This window comes from Ornithorhynchus anatinus, chromosome 1 (genome assembly GCF_004115215.2).
Source record: "Ornithorhynchus anatinus isolate Pmale09 chromosome 1, mOrnAna1.pri.v4, whole genome shotgun sequence".
In the NCBI taxonomy this organism is placed as follows: Eukaryota; Metazoa; Chordata; class Mammalia; order Monotremata; family Ornithorhynchidae; genus Ornithorhynchus; species Ornithorhynchus anatinus.
In genome coordinates, this window is record NC_041728.1 from 153,246,327 (window position 1) to 153,272,712 (window position 26,386).

The window sequence follows — 26,386 nt, forward strand, 5'->3', positions numbered from 1 at the left end:
CAGATGCTTTACATGGATTTGTCTAGAGTGGAAAAGTTTGGCTGAATTTATTCATCATTTTAAATCTCTGTGAAAGAGAAGTGTAAAGGAAAACATAGCAGTATACAAAAATGTAACTTGGGGCAGGTTTACTGAAAGTAAAAAAAAAAATATTTGCGGTAGAAATCAGGTTAAATTGGGTAAAATATTAAAATTATTGTCCTTATCTTCTGCTTTTAACTCCATACATTGTAACTCACATCTCCCAAAAAATTCCTGTCTCAGAATCTGTTTGGTGTTCAAGAAAACTGGCATATCTCATTCTTAGTAGTGTTAAAAGTTCAAAATCTCGTTTCTCAAGCACACCAAACTAAAGAAGAGCCTCACTAGTATTTTTGTACTCAGTCAGTGATACTTACTGAGCACTTACTGTGCGTAGAGCACTGTACTAAGCCCTTGGGAGAGTACAACACAACAGAGACAGTAGGCGTGTTCCCTGCCGACATTTAGCTTACAGTCTCCAGCCTCTCCCTTATGTATTTTTAGGGGAACGCGAAAAGAGGTTAAATGGTTTTGGAAATCCCTTATCATTTGAAAGTTTGGCAGGTGTGTGTTTGTGTGTGTGTGTGTGTGTGTGTGTGTGTGTGTGTTTGGACGGGTCATTCTGTCATAATAATGACCAATATTGGACTTCTAATAAGTAAAGGTGCATACAATATATGTTCCCTAGCTCACAAATGTTCAAGTGGCACAAAAGTGTTGAGGTGGCATTTGGGAAACTAGGACGGAGGGATAATAAGGCCTTCTTAGAAGAGAAGTGCCTCTCAGGGTCGCATCTGAAGTGTTTCCAGTACTCTACCAGTCTTGGCTGTGGGAGGGAGAGTCAAACAGAGGCCTAACCATTCTATTCCTAGCTTGGCCAGTGGCTAGCGAGTGGAAGGCAATCTGCTACAAGGCAAAACTCCCCCGTGCTGGGCAGCAGCGGCACGGGAGAGAGTCGAGGGCAGAGACTCGAGTTTACTGCGCGGAAGGAAGCAACGATAAACCGCTTCCGGATTTTTACCAAGAAAACTCTATGGATACACTGCGGAAACGATTGCTGATGGAAGCGGAGTGTTCTGGGAGAGATGTGACCATGGCGTCGCTACGGGTCGGAGACGACTCAACAGCATAAGACAAGACAAGAAGAGAAGGGATTCCAGGAGGAAGATGGGGAGATGGGTGGTCTGTCTGATTTGAGAGGTGAGGGAGGTCCAGGTAGGAGGAAGGTCATATGCAAGGCAAGTGGTCAACAGTGGGAGGGATGAGAATGGGTCATACAGATTAGATTAGCTGGAGAGGAATGAAGAGTTTGAGCTGGGGAATAGTGGGATCAGAAAGGGCATAAGGAGGAAGGAGAACAGTAATAGAGTGCCTTAAAGCCGCAGCGTGGCTCAGCGGAAAGATCCTGGGCTTGGGAGTCAGAGCTCATGGGTTCGAATCCCGGCTCCGCCACTTGTCAGCTGGGTGACTGTGGGCAAGTCACTTCACTTCTCTGTGCCTCAGTTACTTCATCTGTAAAATGGGGATGAAGACTGTGAGCCCTACGTGGGACACGCTAATTACCTTGTAGTACCCCAGCGCTTAGAACAGTGCTTTGCACATAGTAAGCGCTTAACAAATACCAACATTAAAGCCAGTGAGAGGGACTTCTGCATAAATGGAGGGCAGGCAACATGTCTACTGACTCTGCGTATTTTTCTAAGCGCTTAGTACAGTAAGTGCTCAATAAAGAGCACTTGAGAAGGAGCATGGCCTAGTGAATGGACCCCAGGCCTGGGAGTCAGAAGGTCATGGGTTCTAATCCCAGCTCTGCCACTTTTCTGCCGTGTGACCTTGGGCAAGAGCACAGGCCTGGGAGTCAGAAGGTCATGGGTTCTAATGCCAGCTCCAGCACATGTCTATTGTGTGACCTTGGATAAGTCACTTTACTTCTCTGGGTCTCAGCTACTTAATCTGTAAAATGGGGATTGAGACCACGCGCCTCAGGTGGGACAGGGACTGTGTCCAGCCTGATTTGGTCATATCCATCCCAGCGCTTGGAACAGTGCCTGGCACACAGTAAGCGCATAACAAATGCCATCATTATTATTGTAATTATTATTAATAAATATGATCGATCAATTGTTTTATGGCTAAACCTCTAAGAGAAAAAGTCTACCATGTTGTTTATTCCTTAAGCAGCATGGCTCAGTGGAAAGAGCTCGGGTTTAGTAGTCAGAGGTCATGGGTTCAAATGCTGACTCAGCCATTTGTCAGCTGTGTGACTTTGTGCAAGTCACTTAACTTTTCTGGGCCTCAGTTCCCTCATCTGTAAAAGTGGGATTAAGACTGTGAGCCCCACGTGGGTCAACCTGATTACCCTGTATCTACCCCAGCGCTTAGAACAGTGCTCCATACATAGTAAGTGCTTAACAAATACCAACATTATTATTATTTTTATTCTTGGATTGTGGGGTGCGGTGAACAGTTCTCTTGCCACTCTGTTTTCCCCATGCATGATTCTGGAGATTTCAGTTCCCCCCAACCGTCCCCCACAACACTCATCCTGCAACTTTCAGGTTGACCCTCCAAAACCTTTCATTTCTATCCTCACAGGGATGCTTTTTAATTTTCCTGATTATTTCAATTGCTTTACTTTGTACTGTACCCACCCGCATAAAGTCCTTCTGAGAATCATTTTAGATGTGATGCGAACCTCAAGTGGTGTAGCGTAGCCGCTAATGATTTGTAGACAGCAAGCTGATTTATGCATTCAGTGAATATCATTGCTCGATTTGAGAAAATCATGATAGCAATAAGGGACATATGAAATGGTGGTTAAAAACTGGGCAGTATTTATGTGCACACAATCTAGAAAGGATTGTAGAACAATGGGTGGGCAGTGGTAAGGACTGAAATCTCTTTTTGCTTTTGGAGAAGTAGAGGCATTGAACTTAATTTAAAAATGGCTTGGGTTATTGAAAGCAACTTTTTCTTGTGTGCCTAGACATACTTAATTTTGATTTCTGCATAGGTTGGCCCATTGATACTTATCTCACAAAAATTAGACTCTAAAATCAGTTCCCCTCATATAGATACATTTTGCCAAATCTAACCTCCTTTATTCCATTCTAATCCTCTTTTTTATTTTATGGCATTTATTGAGCACTTATTATGTGCCAGGCACTGTTCTAAGCTCTGGGGTGGGTAATAATAATAATAATAATAGTACTTTTTAAGCGCTTACTTACCAGGCCCATGCTCTATTCATTCAGTCGTATTTATTGAGCGCTTACTGTGAGCAGAGCACTGTACTAAGCACTTGGAAGGTACAATCACTCCATCCCCCACACCATGCTGCTGATCAGTAATAATAATAATAATGGTGTTTGATAAGTGCTTACTGTGTGTCAAGCACTGTTCTAAGCTCTGGGGTAGATACAAGGCAATCAGGTTGGACACAGTCCCTGCCCCAAGTAGGGCTCACTGCCCTAATCCCCATTTTAAAGATAAGGGAACTGAGGCCCTAGAAGTGAAATGACTTGCCCAGAGTCTCACAGCAGATAAGAGATGGAGCCGGGATGAGAACCCAGGTCCTTCTGACTCCAGGCCCATGCTCTATCCATTAGGCCATGCGGCTTCTCTACCTCCACCACCTCTCAGCTGCCTTTGACACTGTGAACCGCCTCCTCCAAGAAACATTTTCAAACCGTGGCTTCACTGAGACCGTCCTCTCCGGGTTCTCCTCCTATCTCTGTGGCTGCTAATTCTCAGTCTTTTGCCCAGACTTCTCCTTTGCCTCCCACCCCTCGAGGCTCAGGTCTGGGTCTCTTTCTATTCTCCATTTACACCTACTCCCTTGAAGAACTAATTTGCTCTCATGATTTCCAGCTACCATCTCTATGCAGATGGCTTGCAAATGTACATGTCCAGTTTGTCCTCTATCCTTCTCTGCAGTTTCACATTTCCTCCTGCCTTCAAGACATCTCTACTTGGAGATCCCTCTGACTCCTCCAACTTAACATGTTCAATTTAACACACTCCTCATCTTCCCCTCCAAACTCTGTCCTCTCCCTGACTTTTCCACCGTTGTAGGCAGCACCACCATCCTCCTTGACTCACAAGATCCAAGCTTTGGAATTTTCCTCCATTCATCTCTCTCATTCAGTCTGTCTCTGAATCCTGTCAGTTCTACCTTCAGAGCCTTGCTAAAATCAACCCTTTCACCTCCATCCAAACTGCTATTGTGCCGAGCCAAGCATTTCTCCTGTCCCACCTTGACTCCTACATCAGCCTCCTTGCCGACCTCTCTGCCCCCGCCTCTCCTCACTCCGATCGATAATTCACTGTCCCGCCGGGATCATTTTACTAAAAAAAGTTCAGTCCACATCTCAGGAGGCTACAGTGGTGTCCCATCCACTTCCCTATCAAAGCGAAACTCCCTTCCTTCAACTTTAAAGCACACAATCATGTTACCCCCTCTAATCTTACCTTTCTGATTTCCTAATCCAACCCAACATGTTCATTTAACTCCTCCGACACCAACCTACTAAGTGTACCTCAATCTTGTCTTTCTTGCAACTGACCCCTTGCCCACGTCCTCCCTCTGGCCTGGAACTCCTTCTCCCTTCATATCTGACAAGAGATCACTTTCCCCACCGTCAAAGCCCTATTAAAATTACATCTCCTCCAAGAGGCCTTCCCCTACTTCCCCTCCCTTCTGCATCACCCTTGTATTTGGTTTTGTGCCCTTTTTTCACCCCACCCTAGCCTCAACAGCACCTCTGTCCTATCCACAATTTATTTTAATGTCCATCTCACCCTCTAAACTGTAAACTCCATGTGGGCAGGAAACATGTCTGCCAACTTTGTTATATTGACTCTCCCAAATGTTTAGTACGGTGCCCTGCCCACAGTGAGTGTGCAGTGATTGATCGGTTGATTAAGAAACACGTGCATGGAAAGTAAACACGTGCATGGAAAGTAAATGTAGTAACTGTGGCTAAAGATTAATGCATGTTATGATCGGGAAAGGGCATATATGTTGTTTTCTCTGCAAGTCTTTTTTTCTCATCCGAAACTTTTCCATTTCATAAGGCAAATTCTTAGCTTTATGCAGATAAGGGAGACAGGATGTTTGCAAAAATGCAGCATCTCGAAAGTTCTTTCCCTGAAAGTCCTGGAAAAAAATTGGCTAACGTTTGCCATGGTCGAAGATGTCGTTATTCCACTTGGAATTTTTGAGATGCTTTATTGAAATGTTATGTGCCTTATAATTTTTAGAGAGTCACTGGAAAAGTCACTTGAATGCTCGTAAGAAAAACCTACATACATAATTAAGAATCCCAGAATCCCAGCCCTAGAAGGTGCCACCAGAGATCATCTGATCTGGCCCCCTCACCTCCAGTCAGAGACTGGCTAAACAGTAGAAAAAAATGGTTGACTGTTCCTTAAAGAACCCCAGGGATAGAGACTCTGCAGTTTCCCTTGGTATATATTCTTATGTTTTATCACATTGACTTGAAAATTCCGTGTCCAACAAAAGTTCCTCTTGCTTTAAGTTACTCCACAGAGAGAAAAATCCTTCTCTACTTTTTGACTTCCATTAAGAAACTCTCAAATATGGTAATTTAGGAGAATTTACTTTTGTCAAAAGAATAGAAGCCACGGTCCCTCTAGCCCACTATTTTGTTGCCAACAGTGGCGTCAAAGTTTCCTTAGAGGAACATTGTGTTGTCTGCCCTCCTCGATCTTAAGCTGTGTGGTTTAGGATCCACCTTCTAAAATACCAATCTTCCCACTATTAATTAAATACCTCTTGTCTCTCATTTCTACATGAAGCTATGGACACTCGGCCTATGTAAATTCCTGAGATAAAGCCTTTCTCTTTTTCTAAACTGTAAGCTCCTTGCGGGGCAGGGAATGAGCCTTCCAGCTCCGTCATAGTCTTCCAAACCCATGGTACATTGACCTGTACACAGTAGGTGCTCAGTAAATGCCATCAATTGATTGCTTGATATTACCTGCCGTGGGAAGATGCTGAGGATGATGATAATAAATAATAATAATTGTTATTATTGTTTATTTAGGCTATGTCAAGAAGTTTAAGTTTTGGATCAGATGAAAGATAATCAGATCAGGCAGAGTCTCTGTCTCACATGGGGCTCATAGTCTCTGCAGAGAACAGAGAGTTAATCCTGATTTTACAGATGAGGAAACTGGGGCGCAGAGAAGTCAGCGTGGTTTAGTGGGAAAAGCTAGGGCCTGGGATTCAGAAAGATCTGGGTTCTGATCCCAGCTCCTCCACATCTCTGCTTTGGGCAAGTCATTTCACCTCTCTGCGCCTCAGTTACCTCATCTGTAAAATGATTAGCTTGTACTTATCCTCGTGCTTAGTAGAATGCCTGACACATAGTAAGCGTTTAACAATGTGTCATACTACTAAAAAAAAAAAGTTGTGACTTGCCCAAGATCACACAACGGGCAGGTGGTGGAGCCGGGATTAGAATCGAGGTCCTCCGACTCCCTGGCCTGTGCTCTTTATACTAGACCTCGCTGCTTCTCATGAAGTGCATGCAGAATGCTTCCTTCTGCTAATTACTACTATTTTGATAATATTGCCAGCTTTTTAAAATGTATTTGTTAAGTGCTTACTATATTCAGTTGTATTTTCTGAGCTCTTATGCGTGCTCTTGGAAGAGTACAATGCAACAGTAAATGGAAACATTCCCTGCCCACAGTGAGCTTACAGTCTGTGGGGGGTGGGGAGGGAGAAAGACAGTATAAATAAATAAAATTACAGATATGTACATAAAGTCTGTGAGGCTGGAACGGGGGAAGAGCAAAGGGAGCAAATCAGGGTGACGTAGAAGGGAGTGGGAGATGAGGAAAGGTGGGGCATAATCTGGGAAGGCCTCTTGGAGGAGATGGGCCTTCAATAAGGCTTCGAGTAATTGTCAGATTTGAGGAGGAAGGGCGGTCCAGGCCAGAGGCCGGTTGTGGGCTGGGGTCGGCAGCGAGACAGGTTAGATTGAGACACAGTGAGAAGGTTAGCACTAGAGAAGCAAAGTGTGCGGGCTGGGTTGTAGAAGGAGAGAGGTGAGGTAGGAGGGGGCAAGGTGATGGAGCTCTTTAAAGTCAATGGTTAGGAGTTTTTGTTTGATATGGAGGTGGATAGGCAACCACTGGAGGTTTCTGAGGAATGGGTGATATCTCCTGAACGTCTCTGTAGAAAAATGATCTGTGAAGCAGCGGGAAGTACGGACTATAGTGGGCAGAGACAGGAGGCTGGTAGGTCAGCAAGGAGGCTGATGCATCCCTAGGGATGAGTGATTGTGTTAATGTGGGAGCAGTTTGGAAGGAGAGAAAAAGGGCAGATTTTAGCTATGCTGTGAAGGTGGGACCGACAGGATTTAGTGATGGATTGATTGAGAGAGAGGAGTGAAGGTTAATCCCAAGGTTACGACCTTGTGAGACAGGAAGGAGGGTGGTGCCATCTATAGTGTTGGGAAAATCAGGGGGAGGACAGGGTAAGGGTGGAAAGAGATGGAGCTCTGTTTTGGATATGTTAAGTTTGAGGTGAGGTGAAGACATCCAAGTAGAGATGCCTTGAAGGCAGGAAGAGATGCGAGAAGACAGAGGTGGAGAGATTCGGGCTGGCGATGTACATTCGGGTGTCATCTACAAAGAGCTGGTAGGTTGAAGCCCCTGGAGTGAATGAGGTCTCCGAGGGAGTGGGTGTAGATGGAGAATAGAAGGGGACCCAGAACTGAACCTTGAGGGACTCCATAGTTAGGGGTGGGATGCAGAGGAGGAGCCCATAAAGGAGACTGAGAATGAACCACCGGAGAGAACCAGGAGAGGACAGAGACAGTGAAGCCAAGGTTCGATAACGTTTCCCGGAGAAGGGGATGGTCCGCAATATGCCAGACAAAGTACTAAGCAGTGGGATTCCTAGAGAAACAACAACTTTCCCATTTTCCCCTGGTTCCAGAAATACAATTCCGTTGGAAACACTGGGCAGCAGGTAAATCAACAGCGATCCCGATGGCGCTCTTGTTCTTATGCTCCCTAACATTATTGAGTTAGTGAGCATGTCAGATATCGTTAGCCACTTTAAATCGCTGACAAAATCCATGACATTCTTTTCATCCCGTTTGTCCGGTACCTTTGTGACTTGCGTCAAGTTTAAAAAGCTAGTCATCTTTGTGGATGCACTTCTTTAGATTAAATGCCAGCATCGTGGTTTTTTTTTTTTCCAATGGAAATATAATTGACTCTTATTTGGATGTCATTTTGTGAGCAGTTCATTAAATAAAGGTTTTTTGTCGGTGGTGGTGATGGTTCTCGGACTCAAGGCCACTGCAATTTTTAACCGTGGCATCTTGGATTAAAATCAAAAGCTATTGTTTATCTGTTCCTCCTAATCTGTGGATGAGGAATCCAAACAGAATGATACGGAGCTGTGCAAATCCAGTTAGTGTGAGCTGTAATCTCTTTACTAGGTTTAAGTTGTTAGGGTGGCATTGAGAAACCCTACAGATACTGAACTGCAGAGATACAGTAATCACCTACACATGTACTCTGTGGTTGCTGTCACGCAATTAAAGCAGCAGTCTTTACCAGTCACTTCCAAAGAAGTATCTTTGAGTTTTAGGATTAAACAAATGCAACATTAAAGTATTAAATGCTATATTTCCCATAGGCGACCCCATATCTGAGATTATTTTTATTTCCTGAAACCTTGAAATTATTCAGTACTGTGAAGTATCTAATTCCTTTGATTACAGTAGAGAGAGGAAAACATTTTCTTGGTAAAAAGGAAAATGTTTGTAGTAGTCTTTTAATCTTTAAATGTTCCACTGTTACAGACAACTCTAAAGGAATACAGAAAAATGCTACGGTAAACAGGCATTTGAACTAGAGTGAAAGACAGGAAGAAAGCATGGGACTTTATTATAAAATAAACTGGGTCCATTAATACAGTTTATTGCATTTGGGTTGCAAAATATTCTTGAATAAGTTTGGCAAGCGATATTGTAAGTTTCTGGGTTTGGTTACATGCAGGGATAAAAAATGAATCTGTCATCTATTAGATCCTACATTATAGCTATAAGAAGCACGGTGTCTGGCTTCTAATGCTATTAGTATTCCAATTTCTAATTCAGCTGGTGATAAAAATTCTGGGGTTCATAAAATAAAATGGGCTTTTTGTTGAAAAGTGATTCTAAATGAATTATTTGAATGATTTTTTTCCCTGTGATTTTTTATATCCTCCATAGCACTCATGTATATTTGATCAGTCAGTTGTATTTATTGCATATAGTTATATATGCAGAGCGCTGCAGTAAGCGCTTGGGTGGGTACATTGTAACAGAGTTGGTAGACGTGATCCCTGCCCACCACGAGCTTACAGTCTAGAAGGGGAGATTATTTTGACCCCTGTAGTTGTAAATATTTTTAGGTTTGTTTCCCCCATTTAAAAATTTAAGCTTCTTGAGGACAAGAAATGCACCACTTCTTTTCTGTATTTCACAAGTGTCAAGTAATAATAATAGAAATAATGATGGCATTTGTTAAGCATTTGCTATGTGCAAAGCACTGTTCTAAGCGCTGGAGAGGATACAAGTTAATCAGGTTGTCCCACGTGGGTTCCCAGTTTTAATCCCCATTTCACAGATGAGGTAACTGAGGCACAGAGAAGTTAAGTGACTTGCCCAAAGTCACACAGCTGAAAAGCGGCTGAGCCTGAATTTGAACCCATGACCTCTGACTCCCAAACCCATGCTGTTTCCACTGAGCCAAACTACTTCGCTACGTGTGCCAAGCACTGTTTTAAGGACTGAGGGAGATATGAGGTTATCAGGTTGTCCCAGATGGGCTCACAGTCTTAATCCCCATTTAACAGATGAGGTAATTGAGGCCCAGAGAAGTTAAATGATATGTCCAAAAGGCAGAGCCGGGTTTAGAATCCACTACTTCTGACTCCCAAGCCCGGGCTCTTTCCACTAAGCCACGCTGCTTCTCACAGAGCATCACACCCATAGACTCATTTTACTTTAGACTGCCATATATTTTTGACCCACGGGTATAAGATAATCATACATCTTGGTAATGGGAAGCGTTCATCGCAGAGTTAGATAAACTATGGAATCGACTAGATTCAGTTGAAATTTGTTGTGTGTTAAAATTCCTCTTTACCAGCCTAATCCTTTCATTTAATGAACGAGTTTTGTGGCCTTCGGATCTGAAGTTAAGTTCACTGGTGATGAAGGTAAGAGTGCCTGTGTATGGTTGGAAAACTCAAAGGTCCTAGTGGCACTGTGCTCTTAAAGTTCAACTTTTGTCGTCTGTGGAACCTGATGCTTTCATTTTTGCCTCCAGTTTTATGGTTCTCTTGAAATTGGCTCGAAAATCAACACTCTTTCAGTGCAGTCTCCCGTGGTCTTCCAACCACAGTAATCTCCCACTTTGAGCCATGATCCCATCTCATTGTATTGCACTTCATTGTCTCCACTGTCTCCTTTGCTTTCGTTCGGCCCATTTTAAGTATTTGGCCGGCATTCACTTTTCACACACACCGCATCCGGGACTTTTGCTTGAGATACTTAGTGAGCAGAATTTCCAGGTTAATAGATTGACAGTTGTAAATCCATCAATGGTATTTATTGAGTGTTTTACTGTGTTCAAAGCACTGTACTAAGCACTTGGGAGAGAACTACAAGAAAGTTGGCAGATATAGTCCCTGCCCACAAGGAGCTGTATGATATGTTGTTATTTTCTTCTTATTTGTGGTCAGCATGTATTTTGAAATAGAATTCTGTTTCATTTGGTAAAATATCTTCAGTAGAGAAAGTTTCTTTTTTCTTTTTTCTCATAGGTATTGGCAAATGTTTTTGTGTTGGGATGTGTATGACTTCTCTTTGCCTTCGTCATGCCTCTTTATAGCTATCTTCAACCTCTTTGTTACCTATCTTCCATATAAGTAGTCCTTTCCTGTGGTAGGTCATACATTCATTTAATTAATCAAAATACTGAACATTTTTGTAACCCCAAATTGCTGAAATGTTAACCTAAATAATGATGGATTTTACAATTTTCTTCTAACATCCATATCATCCTGATGGATCTAATGAATCTATAGTATTATTGAACATCTGCTATGTCAGAAAACTGTACTAAACACTTTAGAGAATCAGTTGTTCCGATCCCTACCTTGAAAGGGTTTACAATTTAGTGGGGAAGAGTGATATTAAAATAGATAATAATAATGGCATTTGTTAAGCGCTTACTATGTGCAAAGCACTGTTCTAAGCACTGGGGAGAATACAAGGTGATCAGGTTGTCCCACATGGGGCTCACAGTCTTAATCCCCATTTACAGATGTGGTAACTGAGGCACAGAGAAGTTAAGTGACTTGCCCAAAGTCACACAGCTGAAAAGCGGCTGAGCCTGAATTTGAACCCATGACCTCTAACTCCCAAACCCATGCTCTTTCCACTGAGCCATGCTGCTTCTCAGTAGATCACATGTAGAGGTTAGGGGAGGCAGTAGAATTAAAAAGAAGTATGTACATAAATGCTACAATGCTTGGGGATGGACTGTGAATCCCCAAGTGCGTACGTAATACATTCTCAGAATCCAGAGTCAAAATGCTATTTCCAAATATGATCTGAGAAATACTTTTCAATAGTCATATAATCGTGATTAAACCAGTTAAAGGTTTTTTTTTTAATGGTATTTGTTAAGCACTTACTTTGGGTCAAGCACTGTTCTGAGCACTGTAAATAAACACAAGTAAATCAGGTTGGACACAGTCCCTGTTCCATGTGGGGCTCACAGTCTACGTAGGAGGGTGAACAGGTACTGAATCCCCATTTTGCAGTGGAGGAAGCTGAGGCACAGAGAAGCAAAGTGGCTTGTCCAAGGTCATATAGCAGCCAAGAGTTAGAGTCGGAATTAGAACCCAGGTCCTCTGAATCCCAAGTCCGGGCTTTTTTCACAAGGCCACGCCACTTGTGATTATTACTGTGCTTATCATCAATGGTATTTGAGAAGCAGCGTGGCTCAGTGGAAAGAGCACGGGTTTGGGAGTCAGAGGTCATGGGTTCTAATCCTGCCTCTGCCACTTAGCTGTGTGACCTTGGGCAAGTCACTTAACCTCTCTGTGCCTCAGTTACTTCATCTGTAAAATGGGGATTAAGATTGTAAGCCCCAAGTGGGACAACCTGATTACCTTGTACTCCCCCCGCCCAGTGCTTAGAACAGTGCTTGGCACATAGTAAGCACTTATCAAATGCCATCATTATTATGGAGAAGCAGCATGGCTCGGTGGAAAGAGTCTGGACTTGGGAGTCAGAGGTCATGGGTTCTAATCCAGGCTCCACCACTTGTCATTCATTCATTCAATAGTATTTATTGAGCGCTTACTATGTGCAGAGCACTGTACTAAGTACTTGGAATGTACAAATCGGTAACAGATAGAGACAGTCCCTGCCCTTTGACGGGCTTACAATCTAGTCGGGGGAGATGGACAGACAAGATACAATAGCAAATCACTTTGCTTCTCTGGGCCTCAGTTACCTAACTGAGTCCTAGGGATTAAGACTATAAGCCTCATGTGGGACAACCTGATTACCTTGTATCCACCCCCAGCGCTTAGAACAGTGCTGTGCACATAGTAAGCACTTAACAAATGTCATTATTATTATTATTTATTAGGAGAGTACAATTCAGTGGGTCTAATATTTAGTGCGACATCTTTCTGTAACAGAATCATAGTAGTACAGAGAAATATTAGAGAAGAGTAAGAAATTGTAGTGAATGGCCACAAAATAACAGCAATCTGTCCCCTTGTACATTTTGGTTTGGATTATATACCTCCAGATAGAGGCTGATCCAGTTGAGTAGTGGCCGCACAACACAGATAGAAGAATCAAGGGTCAAGAGCCTGAACATTTTTTAGACTTCATTGAAATACCTCCACCTGATTTTGATGCTTAATACTCTCGGAGAATTTGGCCAAGCCCATTTCAAAAACCAAACTAAGAATGGATTTTTTCAAGTTTCTATGTTTGAAACTTTTTCATTTTAGAGCATATTTTTTCTTTCTCTTCTAAAAGCTGAGATCTTTTTTTTAATGATATTTAAGTGCTTACTGTATGCCAGGCACTGTAGTAAGTGCTGCAGTAGATACAGTCAGGTTGGGAACAGTCCCTGTCCCTCATGGGGCTCACAGTCCTAATTCCCATTTTACAGATGAGATAACTGAGGCACAGAGAGGTTAGGGAACTTGCCCAAAGTCACCCAGCAGACAAATGGTGTAGCCAGGATTAGAGCCCTGGTCCTTCTGACTCCCAGGCCACTAGGCTATACTTGTCAGATTCACTTCCTATCTTATGCTAATGTCTTGGAAAACTTCATTTTGGGGACGATAAAAGCTGCACTGCTCATACACAAATATAGATTTTACATATATCTGCATAATCTTAAAAGCGATCAAGCCGTAGTTTATACCCTTGTTGAAAAATCCATGAAAGCTCCAAGGGAGGTTTTGGTTTGCTTCCCAAATACCAAAGAAAAAGTTAGATTGCAAGCCAACTGCAGGCAGGGACACTGTCTTGGCTTCTTTTATATTCTCCCCATATCCTTGATTCATCTTTGTCATACAAACCATATATTCAGTTTGTCACCAAATCCTGTCTACCGTCACAGCATTGCTAAAATCTTCCATTTCCTCTCCATCCAAACTGCTACTCTGCTTATCCTATCCATGCACTTATCCTGTGTTGCCTCGATTATTGCATCTGCTTCCTCGCTGACCTCCCTGCCTCCTGTCTCTCCATTCCAGTCCACACTTGTGTGACTGTGGGCAAGTCACTTCACTTCTCTGTGCCTCAGTTACCTCATCTGGAAAATGGGGATTGACTGTGAGCCCCATGTGGGACATCCTGATTCCCCTCTGTCTACCCCAGCGCTTAGAACAGTGCTTGGCACATAGTAAGCGCTTAACAAATACCAAAATTATTATTATTATTACTCTGATGCCCAGATCATTTTTCTTAAAAAAAAACAAAAAACCTTCAGTCTATGTTGCCCCACTCCTTAAGAACCTCCAGTGATTGCTCATCCACTTCCGCATCAAACAGAATCTCCTTATCATCAGCTTTAAAACACTCAATCAGAAGTGCAGTGCATCCTAGTGGAAAGAGTCTGAGGACCTGCGTTCTAATCCCGTTTCTGCCACTTGTTTGACTTTGGGCAAGTCACTTAACTTCTCGGAGTCTCAGCTCCCTCATTTGCAAACTGTGGATTCAATACCTGTTTTTCTTCCTACTCATACTGTGAACCCCATGTGGGACTTGACTATTTTATATCTACCCCAGAGCTTAGTACAGCGTTTGGCACCTCACTGATCTCCTGCTACAAACCAGCCTGCACAGTTGGTGTACCTGGCACCAGCTTCCTCACCATGCCCCGATCTCTCCTCCACTCCCTTTCTCACATTCTCCCTCTGGCCTGGAGTCCCCTTTCTGTACACCAGATCACCACTCTCCCCACGTTCAAAGCCTTTTTATAGTCACATCTTCTCTAAGAGACCTCCCCCAATTAAATCCTCTTTTCCCCAAGTCCCTCCTTCTCCTTCGGCACCGTCTGTTCACTTGGACATGTCATCCCGCTCCTCAAAAATCTCTAATGGTTGCCCATCCACCTCTGCATCAAACAAAAACTCCTCACCATTGATTTATAGCAGTCCATCACCTTGCCCCCTCCTACCTCACCTTGCTTCTTCTACAACCCAACTCGCACACCTCGCTCCTCTAGTACTAACCTTCTCACTGTGCCTCGGTCTCTTCTGTCTCACCACTGACTCCGGCTTACATCCTGTCTCTGGCCTGGTATGCCCTCCTCCTCAAATCCAACAGACAATGAATTTCACTTCACTTCAAAGCCTTATTGAAGACACATCTCCTCCAAGAGGCCTTCCTAGCCAAGGCCTCCCCCTTTCCTTGTCTCCCACTCCCTTCTGCGTCACCCTGACTGGCTCCCTTTGCTCTTCCCCCCTCTTAGCCCCACAGCACCTGTGTACATATCGGTAATTTTATTTATTTGTATTGATGACTGTCTCCCCCCGCTCTAGACTCTCCTCCCTTATCTCTTTCCACTGCCCACCCTGCACGCTCCGCTCCTCTGCCGCCCACCTCCTTACCGTCCCCCATTCTCGCCTATCCCGCCGTCGACCCCTGGGCCACGTCCTCCCGTAGACCTGGAATGCCCTCCCTCCTCACCTCCGCCAAACTAATTCTCTTCCCCTCTTCTAAACCCTACTTAAAGCTCACCTCCTCCATGAGGCCTTCCCAGACTGAGCTCCCCTTTTCCCTCTGCTCCCTCTACCCCCCCTTCACCTCTGCTCAGCTAAGCCCTCTTTTCCCCCCTTTCCCTCTGCTCCTCCCCCGTCCCGTCCCCTCAGCACTGTACTCATCCATTCAACTGTATATATTTTCATTACCCTATTTATTTTGTTAATGAGGTGTACATCACCTCGATTCTATTTATTTGCTCTTGTTTTAATGAGATGTTCATCCCCTTGATCCTATTTATTGCTATTGTTCTTGTCTGTCTGTCTCCCCCGATTAGACTGTAAGCCCGTCAAAGGTCAGGGACTGTCTCTATCTGTTACCGATTTGTACATTCCAAGTGCATAGTACAGTGCTCTGCACATAGTAAGCACTGAATAAATACTATTGAATGAATGAATGAATGAATAGACTGTAAGCTCATTGTGGTCAGAGAATGTTACTGTTTATTGTTGTATTGTACTTTCCCAAGCACTTAGTATAGGGCTCTGCATTCATTCATTCATTCAATAGTATTTATTGAGTGCTTACTATTCATTCATTCAATAGTATTTATTGAGCGCTTACTATGTGCAGAGTACTGTACTAAGCGCTTGGGATGAACAAGTCGGCAACAGATAGAGACAGTCCCTGCCATTTGACGGGCTTACAGTCTGTGCAGAGCACTGTACTAAACGCTTGGAATGTACAGTTAGACAACAGATAGAGACAATCCCTGCCCATTGACGGGCTTACAATCTAATCGGGGGAGACAGACAAAAACAGTAGCAATAAATAGACACAGAAAGCACTCAATAAATACAAATGAATGAATGAATGAATGAATCTGTAACCTTTAAGCACTTGATATTTTACCCACATTCAGCCCCACAATACTTCTGTACATATCCATAATTTATATATGTTAATTTCTGTCACCCTCTAGACCGTAAGCCCCAAGTGGGTGGGGAATGGGTGTAGCAACTCTATATTGTACTCTCCCAAGGACTTAGAACAGTGCTCTGCACCAAGTAGGTGCTTAATAAATACCATCAGTTGATTCATTAGCGAACCAGGTACTCAGTAAATTCTAGAGTTCTGTTGAAGTACAGTTTCCTCTATAAACCATACATATGTACAAAATGTTTCTGTAGATTAATTTAATATAGAAATTACCTAAGTAGGATATAGGCGTGAAACAGGCCCTTAATATGTTATATGATCCAACTTCCTCTTCCAGGAAGGGCTGGCCCACACAGTTAACCATTTTATACTTTCTTCAGTGCTGGAAGCAGAGTATGTGCTTAACAAATCCTGCCATTTTTCTGATGATGATGTCGAAGAGAATTTTATTGCCTCCCGAGTGTAGCTTCTCTGATTGCAAACACTTAATACAGTTCCTGGAACATAGCACTTAACAAATACCATTAAAAAAAAAAGTTATTTACAGACAAGGACCCATCTATCGTATGCTTCCACTTTCCAAGTAAATTTGCCTAGTAGATGGTCACTAAATACTGATGGTGTTGGCATGGCACAGTTCTCACAGTCAGTTGCATCTAACTGTGATCACTCTATATTGTCCCCACCAGCAAAGCCTGATTGAAGGTACATCTCCTCCGAGAGGCCTTCCTCTGACCAAGCCCTCATTTCCTTTTCTCCCACTCCCTTCTGTGTCACTCTTGCATTGGATTTGCACCCTTTATTCACCTCTCCCTCAGCCCCACCCCCACAGCATTTATGTACATATCCATAATTTATTTATATTAATGTCTGTCTCCCCCTCTAGACTGTAAGTTCATCGTGGGCAGGGAATGGAATGTTTCTACCTACTCTGAAGTATTGTACTCTCCCAAAAGCTTAGTACAATGCTATGCACACAGTACCTACTTTATTAATACGATTGATTGACTGATTGATTGATCCCTTAGGCCATAACTTCCTCTTGTTCTTTCCGTAGCAGAGATTGGGAACCGATGGCCACCTTTCATTAATAAAGAGCCCTTTCTACTCTTTGAACTGGAGTAATCCCAGTTCCTTTACCCTCTTCTTAGGTTCAGTTTTCCTGTTCTTTAGTTATCTTTAGGTTCCCCATCAATTCCGTGAGTAATTCTCTATTTTCTCAAATTGTATAGCCAGAACTACACATAACTGACTAGTGTTGAATATGAGTCGTTATTTCGTGGTTTACACCCCTGTATTGTGCTTACTTGAAATTACTACAGTGAAAGACTAAAGCTGTACCCAAAATGCAAACTATTTGAAATAAAAGACTGTTCAAAAGAAAGCAATGTTCATCTTTAGATTTAAATGTCATTGGCTTTTTTCTTCATATTTTTTTTCAATTTTTCCACCGATTTGGTTATAACTATAAAATAGAAAGGTGATTGAAACTGTTAATTTTTATTTCTAGGGAAGCAGCATGGCCTAGTGGAAAGAGCACAGACCTGCGAGTTAGAGGAACTGCCACTTGTCTGTTGTATGACCTTGGACAAATCACTTTAATTTCTCTGTCTCAGTTACCTCATTAGAGAAGCAGCATGGCATTGTCAGCTGTGTGACTGTGGGCAAGTCACTTAATTTCTCTGTGCCTCAGTGACCTCATCTGTAAAATAGGGTTAAGACTGTGAGCCTCATGTGGTACAACCCAATCACCCTGTATCTCCCACAGTGCTTAGAACAGTGCTCTGCACATAGTAAGCGCTTAACAAATACCAACATTATTATTATTATAATGGATAGAGCATAGGCCTGGGTGTCAGAACATCATGAGTTCTAAGCATAGGCCTGGGTGTCAGAACATCATGAGTTCTAATTTGACTCTGTCACTTAGCTGCTGTGTGACCTTGAGCAAGTCATTTCACTCTCTGGGTCTCAGTTACCTCATCTTTAAAATGGATATTGGGACTGTGAGCCCCATATGTGACAGGGACTGTATCCACCCCAGTGCTTAGTACAGTGCCTGGCACATAGTAAGCGCTAAACAAATACCACAATTATTATTATTATTAATAGAAAATGGGGATCAAGATTTTGTGAGCCCCATGTGAGACATGGACTGCGTCCGATCTGATTAGCTTGTATCTACCCCAGCTGTTTGAACAGTGCCTGGCACTTAGTAAGCACTTAACAAATACCATTAAAAAACACAGCAAAATTTAAAAAAGTAAGAAGCACGGGCCTAGGAGTCAGAGGACCTGGATTCTTATCCTGACTTTGACACTTGTAATAATAATAATAATAATGTTGGCATTTGTTAAGCGCTTACTATGTGCAGAGCACTGTTCTAAACATTGGAATAGATACAGGGTAATCAGGTCATCCCACGTGAGGCTCACAGTTAATCCCCATTTACAGATGAGGTAACTGAGGCACAGAGAAGTTAAGTGACTTTCCCACAGTCACACAGCTGACAAGTGGCAGAGCTGGGAGTCGAACCCATGACCTCTGACTCCGAAACCCAGGCTCTTTCCACTGAGCCACGCTGCTTCTCTTGTCTGCTGGATATGATCTTGGACGAGTTATTAAACTTTTCTTGCCTCAGTTTCCTCATTTGTAAAAAGGGGATTAAATCCTACTCCCTCCTTTTTAACTGTGAGCTGAAGATATTGTGTCCAACTTGATTATCTTGTACCTATCCTAGCGCTTTTTAGTTCAGTGCTTGACACCATATAGTAAAATAATAATTTTAAAAAGTGATGGTATTTTTTCAGTGCTTACTATGTGTCAAGCACTGTTCTGAGCGCTGGGGTAGATACAGTCTAATCGTGGCAACTTGTGGCTGAGGGAGCACTTTGTGTCCTTAGCGTGGGAGATCGCTGTGAGACAGGGACTGTGTCCTCTAGATTCTAAGCTTCTTTGTGGGCAGGGAATATGTCTGTTTCCTCTCCTAAACGTTTAGTAAAGAGCTCTGCATACGGTAAGCACTCCACAAATACAACTGAACAAATGAATGAACAATCTGATAATCTTGTATATACCCCAGTGCTTAGTACAGTGTTTGGCACATAGAAAGACCTTGGCAAATATCACAACAATTATTATTATCATTATTAATTCATTCAGGAGTATTTATTGAGCACTTCCTATGTGCAGAGCACTGTACTGAGTGCTTGGAAGGTACAATTCGGCAACAGATAGAGACCATCCTGCCCAATGACAGGCTCACAGTCTAAACGGGGGAGACAGCAGAGCAAAACAGAACAAAACAAAAATAAGACAACATCATCAAAATAAATAGAATCATGGAGATATACACCTCATTAACAAAATAAATAGGGTAATAAATGATATATACAAATGAGCACAGTGCTGAGGGGAGGGGAAGGGGGAAGAGCAGAGGGTGGGGGGGAAGAGGAGGGGAAGAGGAGCAGAGGGAAAGGGGGCCTCAGTCTGGGAAGGCCTCCTGGCGGAGGTGAGCTCTCAGTAGGGCCTTTGAAGAGGGGAAGAGAGCTAGTTTGGCGGATGTGAGGAGGGAGGGCATTCCAGGACGGCGGGAGGACGTGGACCAGGGGTCAATGGTGGGATAGGTGCAAACGGGACAGTGAGGTGGTGAGCGGCAGAGGAGCGGAGTGTACGCGGTGGGCAGTAGAAAGAGAGAAGGGAGGTGAGGTAGGACGGGGCAAGGTACCATTGTGCGGGGTCAGTGGCTGTCACTACAGTTGCCTTCCCCTTGCCTCTTTTAAGTAAAGAGCCTGGTGTGGTTTAAGGCTAAAGGCCTAGCAGTTGTGACTGACAACTGTAAAGAATTTGCCTTCCTCATGTAAAGGGCAGCTGCAGCAGCCTTCCCTAAAGAGCAGGCACTTCTGAGGAGAAAAAACTCAAAAATGAAGGTTGCACAATGAGGTGAAGGTAGAAATGCTTGAATTCTGAATCAATCTTGACTCCGACGTAGAAGGAATGGTATGAGTTCCCATTGGATGCACTGCCCTGAAGTAGAACAGAAAACAAACATGTGGCCCATTCTCTCCCCACAGGGAGCTCATACTCAAATGGGAGAGAGGGGTAAAAATACTTACAAATCGATCAGACTAATAAAAGTAATAACTAATATTATATAACTAAGATTACTTGTACATTATAAATAATATAACCAGGAGCTCACACTCAAATGGGAGAGAGGAGTAAAAATACTTACAAATTGATCAGACTAATAAAACTAATAACTGATATAACTAAGATTAGTTGTACATTATAAGTAATATAACAGCATATCACTGATAACTTGAGAAGCAGCATGACATAGTGGGTAGAACACGGGGCTGGGAGTCAGGAGGGCTTGCGTTCTAATCCCGGCTCCCCCACTTGTCTGCTGTGTGATTTTGGGCAAGTCCATTTTCTTCTCTGTGCCTCAGTTACAACCCTCTGTAAAATAGGGTTGAAACTGTCATCCCCACATGGGACAGTGACTATGTATAATTCCATTTGCTTGTATCCACCCCAGCGCTTAGTACAGTGCCTGGCACAAAGTAAGCAGTTAACAAATACTACTATTCTGGTTATTAATATAATATTATCATAACCATAATAGTATCATTATTTAACAGAACATAATTAAATAACAATCTTATATGGTTATTACAATAATTTAATGCACAATTGAATACATAGACACAAATGCTGAAGATGGTAATGAATAAATTCTTGTTTGCTCAAGGTGGCTATTGCATTGAAACAACTTGGGGGGTGGGGATCGATTTATTTTTGGGAACAGGGGGAATTTTTGGAGGGATTTGAACAAGGGAGGGCTGTGTTTTGTCAGATTCAGTGTGTGTGTGTGTAATGGTATTTCAGGTGGGGAAGTAGTGTGAGCCAACTGGTGGAGGTTTTCCTCTCTTAAGTGACAGATGATGAATACAGTAATAATAATTATGCTATTTGTAAAGCGTTTCTCATGCGTCAAGCCCTGGGCCCTACAGAAGATAATCAGGTCAACCACATAGGGTTCACTGTCCAAGTAGGAGGACAAATAGCGTGGCCTAGTGGCGTCTGGGAGTCAGAAGGACCTGGGTTCTAATCCCGGCTCTGCCCTTTGTCTGCTTAGTGACCTCGGGTAAATCACTTCACTTCTCCGCGCCTCAGTTACCTCACCGGTAAAATGGTGATTAAGACCCCCATGTGGAACATAGACGTGTCTAACCTGATTAGTTTGTACCTATCCCAGCGCTTAGTACAGTGCCTGGCACGTAGTAAATACTTAACAAAATACCATTTATTTAAAAAAAAAACAAACACAAAAAAACAGGTTTTTTACAGGGGAGGAAACTGAAACAGTTAAATTAATTCATTTGCCCAAGGTCACACAGCAGCCACATGGCAGATCTGGGATTAGAATCCAGGTCTTCTGACTGTGAAGCCCGAACTTTTTCCATTAGGTCACGCGGCTTCTCATCAATTGATGACGACTCACCTGGTTCATTGCACACGAGCTGCATAAGACATCAGTTGGAGCGCCAACAGGGAGAGAAAGGGTAGACGGTGAGGGAAGGAGGCAGGCTTCACAGAAGGAGAAACTTCATTTTTTTTTTAAAGTACAATCACCAAAATGTTTGCCTATGACATGAGCATCCATTTATCGTTTCACCTCTCCCATCACTTCTGTGTGTCGGTCACTTATCTCCTACCTCTGGAAGCCACTCTGAAGGTTATATCTCTCTTTCTATAGGCAATTCTTTTTAGCATCCTTATATACCCTTTTTTAAAACCTCACAGTCACAAACACACATGCCCATGGAGAAGGAATAAAAGAGATAGACAAGGAGAAAAATGATGTGCTGTTTATAGACCTTGTTTTTGTTCTTTCTTCAGCATTCTGTGTCCTGAACTCTGCCTATTCATTTGACAGTTATAATAATAATAATAATGGTATTTGTTAAGCGCTTACTATGTTCCAAGCCTTGTTCTGAGCGCTGGGGTATTACATGGTAATCAGGTTGTCCCACATTGAGCTCACAATCTTAATCCCCATTTTACAGATGAGGCAACTAAGGCACAGACAAGTTAAATGACTTGCCCAAAGTCACACAATTTATAAGTGGTGGAGCTGGGATTAGAACCCACATCCTCTGACTCCCAAGCCCGGGCTCTTTCCACTGAGTGGCTTTCTTACTAAGCCACGCTACTTCTTAGTCAAGAAGCTTAGCTCCAGAGTGTTTGGTTCTATTTTCTCCAATTGTTTTCAAAATCATGAAGGATGGGATGGTGAAGGCGGGTTTTTTGACAATAATAGGATTTTTGTAGCATGAGAAGAGATTGGTCAGTTAATCGATGGTATTTATTGGCTTCAAAGCTCTCCATTACCTTGCCTCCTCCTAAGCACACTCCGCTTCTCTGCTACTAAACTCCTCACTGTTTTGCCTTATTCTTGTCTGTCCCGCTGTCGACTCCTGGCCCACATCTTATCGCTGTCCTGGAATGCCCTCCCTCCTCACATCCTCCAAACTAGCTCTCTTCCCTTCTTCAAAGCCCTACTGAGAGCTCACCTCCTCCAGGAAGCCTTCCCAGACTGAGGCCCGCCCCCCCTTTTTCCTCTGGTCCTCCTCCCCGACTCCCATCACCTCTACTCCCTCCCTCTGCTCTACCCCTTTCCCCTCCCCACAGCACTTGTGCATATTTGTACATATCTATTACTCTATTTTATAAATGATGTGTATGTATCTGTAATTCTATTCATCTATTTTGATGCTATTGATGCCTGTCTACTTGTTTTGTTTTGTTGTCTGTCTCCCCCTTCTTGACTGTGAGCCCGTTGTTGGGTAGGGATTGTCACTATCTGTTGCCGAATTGCACTTTCCAAGTGATTGAATGAATGTGATTGAATGAATGAATTCAGCTATTACTATGTGCAGAGCACTGTATTAAGCAGTTGGGAGCGTAAAATACAGTAGTAGTATGGTGAACTCAGGCTGTACTCTCAAAAGGCATCATCTTCATTGATGGCCGAAGTGTAGAGCCGTAGTCTAAATACAAAAGTATCGGAGGCAACAGTTTGGACTTTCTCTGCCCCCCCCCCCCCCACAAGATACCGAAGAGCAGAAATGATGATAATAATAATAATAATGGTATCTGATAAGTGCTGTAAGCCCATCAAAGGGCAGGGACTGTTCTCTGTCTGTTACCGATTTGTACATTCCACGTGCTTAGTACAGTGCTCTGCACATAGTAAGTGTTCAATAAATACTATTGAATGAATAATGAATGGTAAGCACTGTACTAAGTGCTGCCTTAGTGGAAAGAGCACAGGATCGGGCATCAGAGGTCATGGGTTCTAATCCCAGCTCCACCACTTGTCAGCTGTGTGACTTTGGGCAAGTCACTTAACTTCTCTGTGCCTCAGTCACCTCATCTGTACAATGGGGATTAAAGACTGTGAGTGTCACTTGGAACAACCTGATAACCTTGTATCTACCCCAGTGCTTAGAACAATGGTTGGCACATAGTAAGTGCTTAACAAATACCATCATTATTATTGTTATTATTATTACAAACAAATCAGGTTGGACACAGTCTCTGTCCCCCGTGGGGCTCACAGTCTCAATCCCCATTTTCCAGATGAGGTAACTAATGCCCCAAGAAATGAAGTGACTTGCCCAAGGTCACACAGCAGACAAGTGGTGGAGCCAGGATTAGAACCCAGGGCCTTTTCTCACCCCCAAGGCCCTGAATCTATACACTACATCATGATGCATCAGTGGGGCAGAAGTCAGGCTCTTGGAACTGAGCAGCCTGGGACTTGTCACTTCAGTGAGAAGCAGTGTGGTCCACTGGAAAGAACACAGGTTTGGGAATCTGGGATCCCAATTTCGAATCTCTGCTTCATCGCTTGCCTCCTGTGTGACCTTGGGCAAGTCACTTAACTTCTCTGTGCCTCAGTTTCCTCATCTGTAGTCGGGATTTAAATTCCTGTTTTCCACCCTCAGACTGTGAGTTACATGAGGGGCAGAGACTGTGTCTGATCTGATTGTGTTTTATGTAGTATTCATTCATCTACTCATTCTATCATATTTATTGAGCGTTTACTGTGTGCAGAGCACCGTATACTAAGCATTTGGGAGAGTACACTACAATAAACAGACACATTCCCTGCCCAAAATGAGCTTACAGTCTAGATGAGGGGAGGCAATCATTAAGTAAATGACGGACATGTACATAAGTGCTGTGGGGCTGGGAGGGGGGAAGTCAGGGCGACTCAGAAGAGAGTGAGAGAAGAGGAAATGCGGTCTTAGGGAAGGCCTCTTGAGAGAAGTGTGCCTTCAATAAGTCTTTGAAGTGGGGGAGAGTGTCTGTCAGATTTGACGAAGGAGGGTGGTCCAGGCCAGAAGCAGGACATCAGTGAGGGGCCAGTGGTGAGATAAGTGAGACTGAAGCACAGTGAGAAGGTTAGAATTAGAGGAGCAAAAGGTATGGGTTGGGCTGTAGTGGGAGAGTTGCAAAGTATGGTAGGATGGGGCAAGGTGATGGCATGCTTTAAAGCCAATGGAGAGGAGTTTTTGTTTGATGTGGAGGTGGATGGGCAACCACTGGAGATTTTTGAGGAATGGGGTGACACGTCCTGAACGGTTTTTGTAGAAATATTATCTGGGCAGCAGAGTGGTGTATAGCCTGGAGTGGAGAGAGACAGGAGGCTGGGAGATCAGCAAGGAGGCTGATGCAGTAATCCAGGCGGGATAGCATGAGTGAGGATTTTAGCAAGATGTGAAGCTGGAACCGATAGGATTTAGTGATGGATTGAATATGGAAAGAGAGCGAGAGAGAGCAAAAGAGATTGAATAAGCTTAGTAGCAGTAATAATAATCAATAAATCCATCAATAATATTTGTTGAGCTCTTACTGTGTGCAGGACACTATACTCAGTGTTTGGGGGAGTACAGTATAATACACAGGTAGACACATTCCTTTCGCACAGTGAGTTTACAGTCTAGAAGGAGCTTGCAGGCTTACAGTCTATTATTGAAATGGGGGCAGTGGAAACAATTACCCATATGGAGTTGGCACCTAGGGATGAACGGTAACAGTGAGAGGTTTCTTTCTTGGAAGATTGTTGATAGGACAGCAGTTGCCAGGGAGATAGATGGGTTTGGAAGCCCAGGAGGTTATAGTTTTGGGAGTTTAGAGGGTGAGTAAGATGTGTTAGTATGGACCTATTCAGGTATTCCTAAATTCCTCGCCCACATCTGAAACTGACTGCATCACGGAAATAGGCCAATATAGTCTCACAATTTATGTTTGGGGTCCACTTTATGGAGAACAGGAGGGAGGGGGTTCAAGCAGTTGCCCAGGTGACCCCAAAAATTGGCCAGCCAGGCTCAGGGGGACAATTGAGACAAATATTGTGGCTCCACATTTAAATTGAGCTACGGAGAGGGTAAAGTGTTTAAAATGTCAAGCAGACTCGGTGATTTGTGAGACTAGATTGGGATGGACAGGTAGATGTGTTTTTCAAATGCATACAGATAGCAGTTAAACCCATGAGAATGCATATATATAGCTGAGAGTCCCGGTGAGGAGGAAAAGCACCATTAGGCTCCCACAGCTAGCCGGAGGCTGCTTGATGAGGAACCAGGTTTGACTACGTAGTTTTCTCGAGTGTGGAAAATGGCTAATGGAGAACGACGCACGAACAGTGGGATGAGGTTGAAAATCGAGGAGCTTTGATGGTTGAGCAAGGCAGTCGTCATAAGAAATGATATTTAGGCTCAAGAACAGGAAGTTTCAATCAATCGATTGAATTTTGTTGAGTTCTCAATAATAACAATAATAATAATAATAACAATTTGGTATTTGTTAAGTGCTTACTATGTGGCAAGCAGGGTTCTATGCACTGGGTAGATACAAGATAATCAGGTTGTCCCACGTGGGGCTCACCGTTTTAATCCCCATTTTTCAGATGAGGTAATTTCACTTCAGAGAAGTGGACTTGCCCAAAGTCACACAACTGATAAGTGGCCGAGTCATGATTAGAACCCATGACCTATGACTCCCAAGCTCGTGCTCTGTCCACTGAGCCATGCTGCTGAAGGGATTAAGGCTGTAAGCCCCACGTGGGACAACCT

At 43.3% G+C, this 26,386-nt stretch overlaps 1 protein-coding gene and 1 non-coding gene across 2 annotated transcripts in view; both read left to right on the forward strand.

Annotated features, from left to right (window-relative positions):
* Positions 1-26,386, forward strand: part of RSRC1 (arginine and serine rich coiled-coil 1) — a 382,357-nt gene that overhangs the window by 113,033 nt on the left and 242,938 nt on the right. The window lies entirely within an intron of this gene.
* Positions 798-935, forward strand: LOC114815680. The gene has a single exon (XR_003763483.1). It is a non-coding gene; the product is annotated as a small nucleolar RNA SNORA7 (small nucleolar RNA).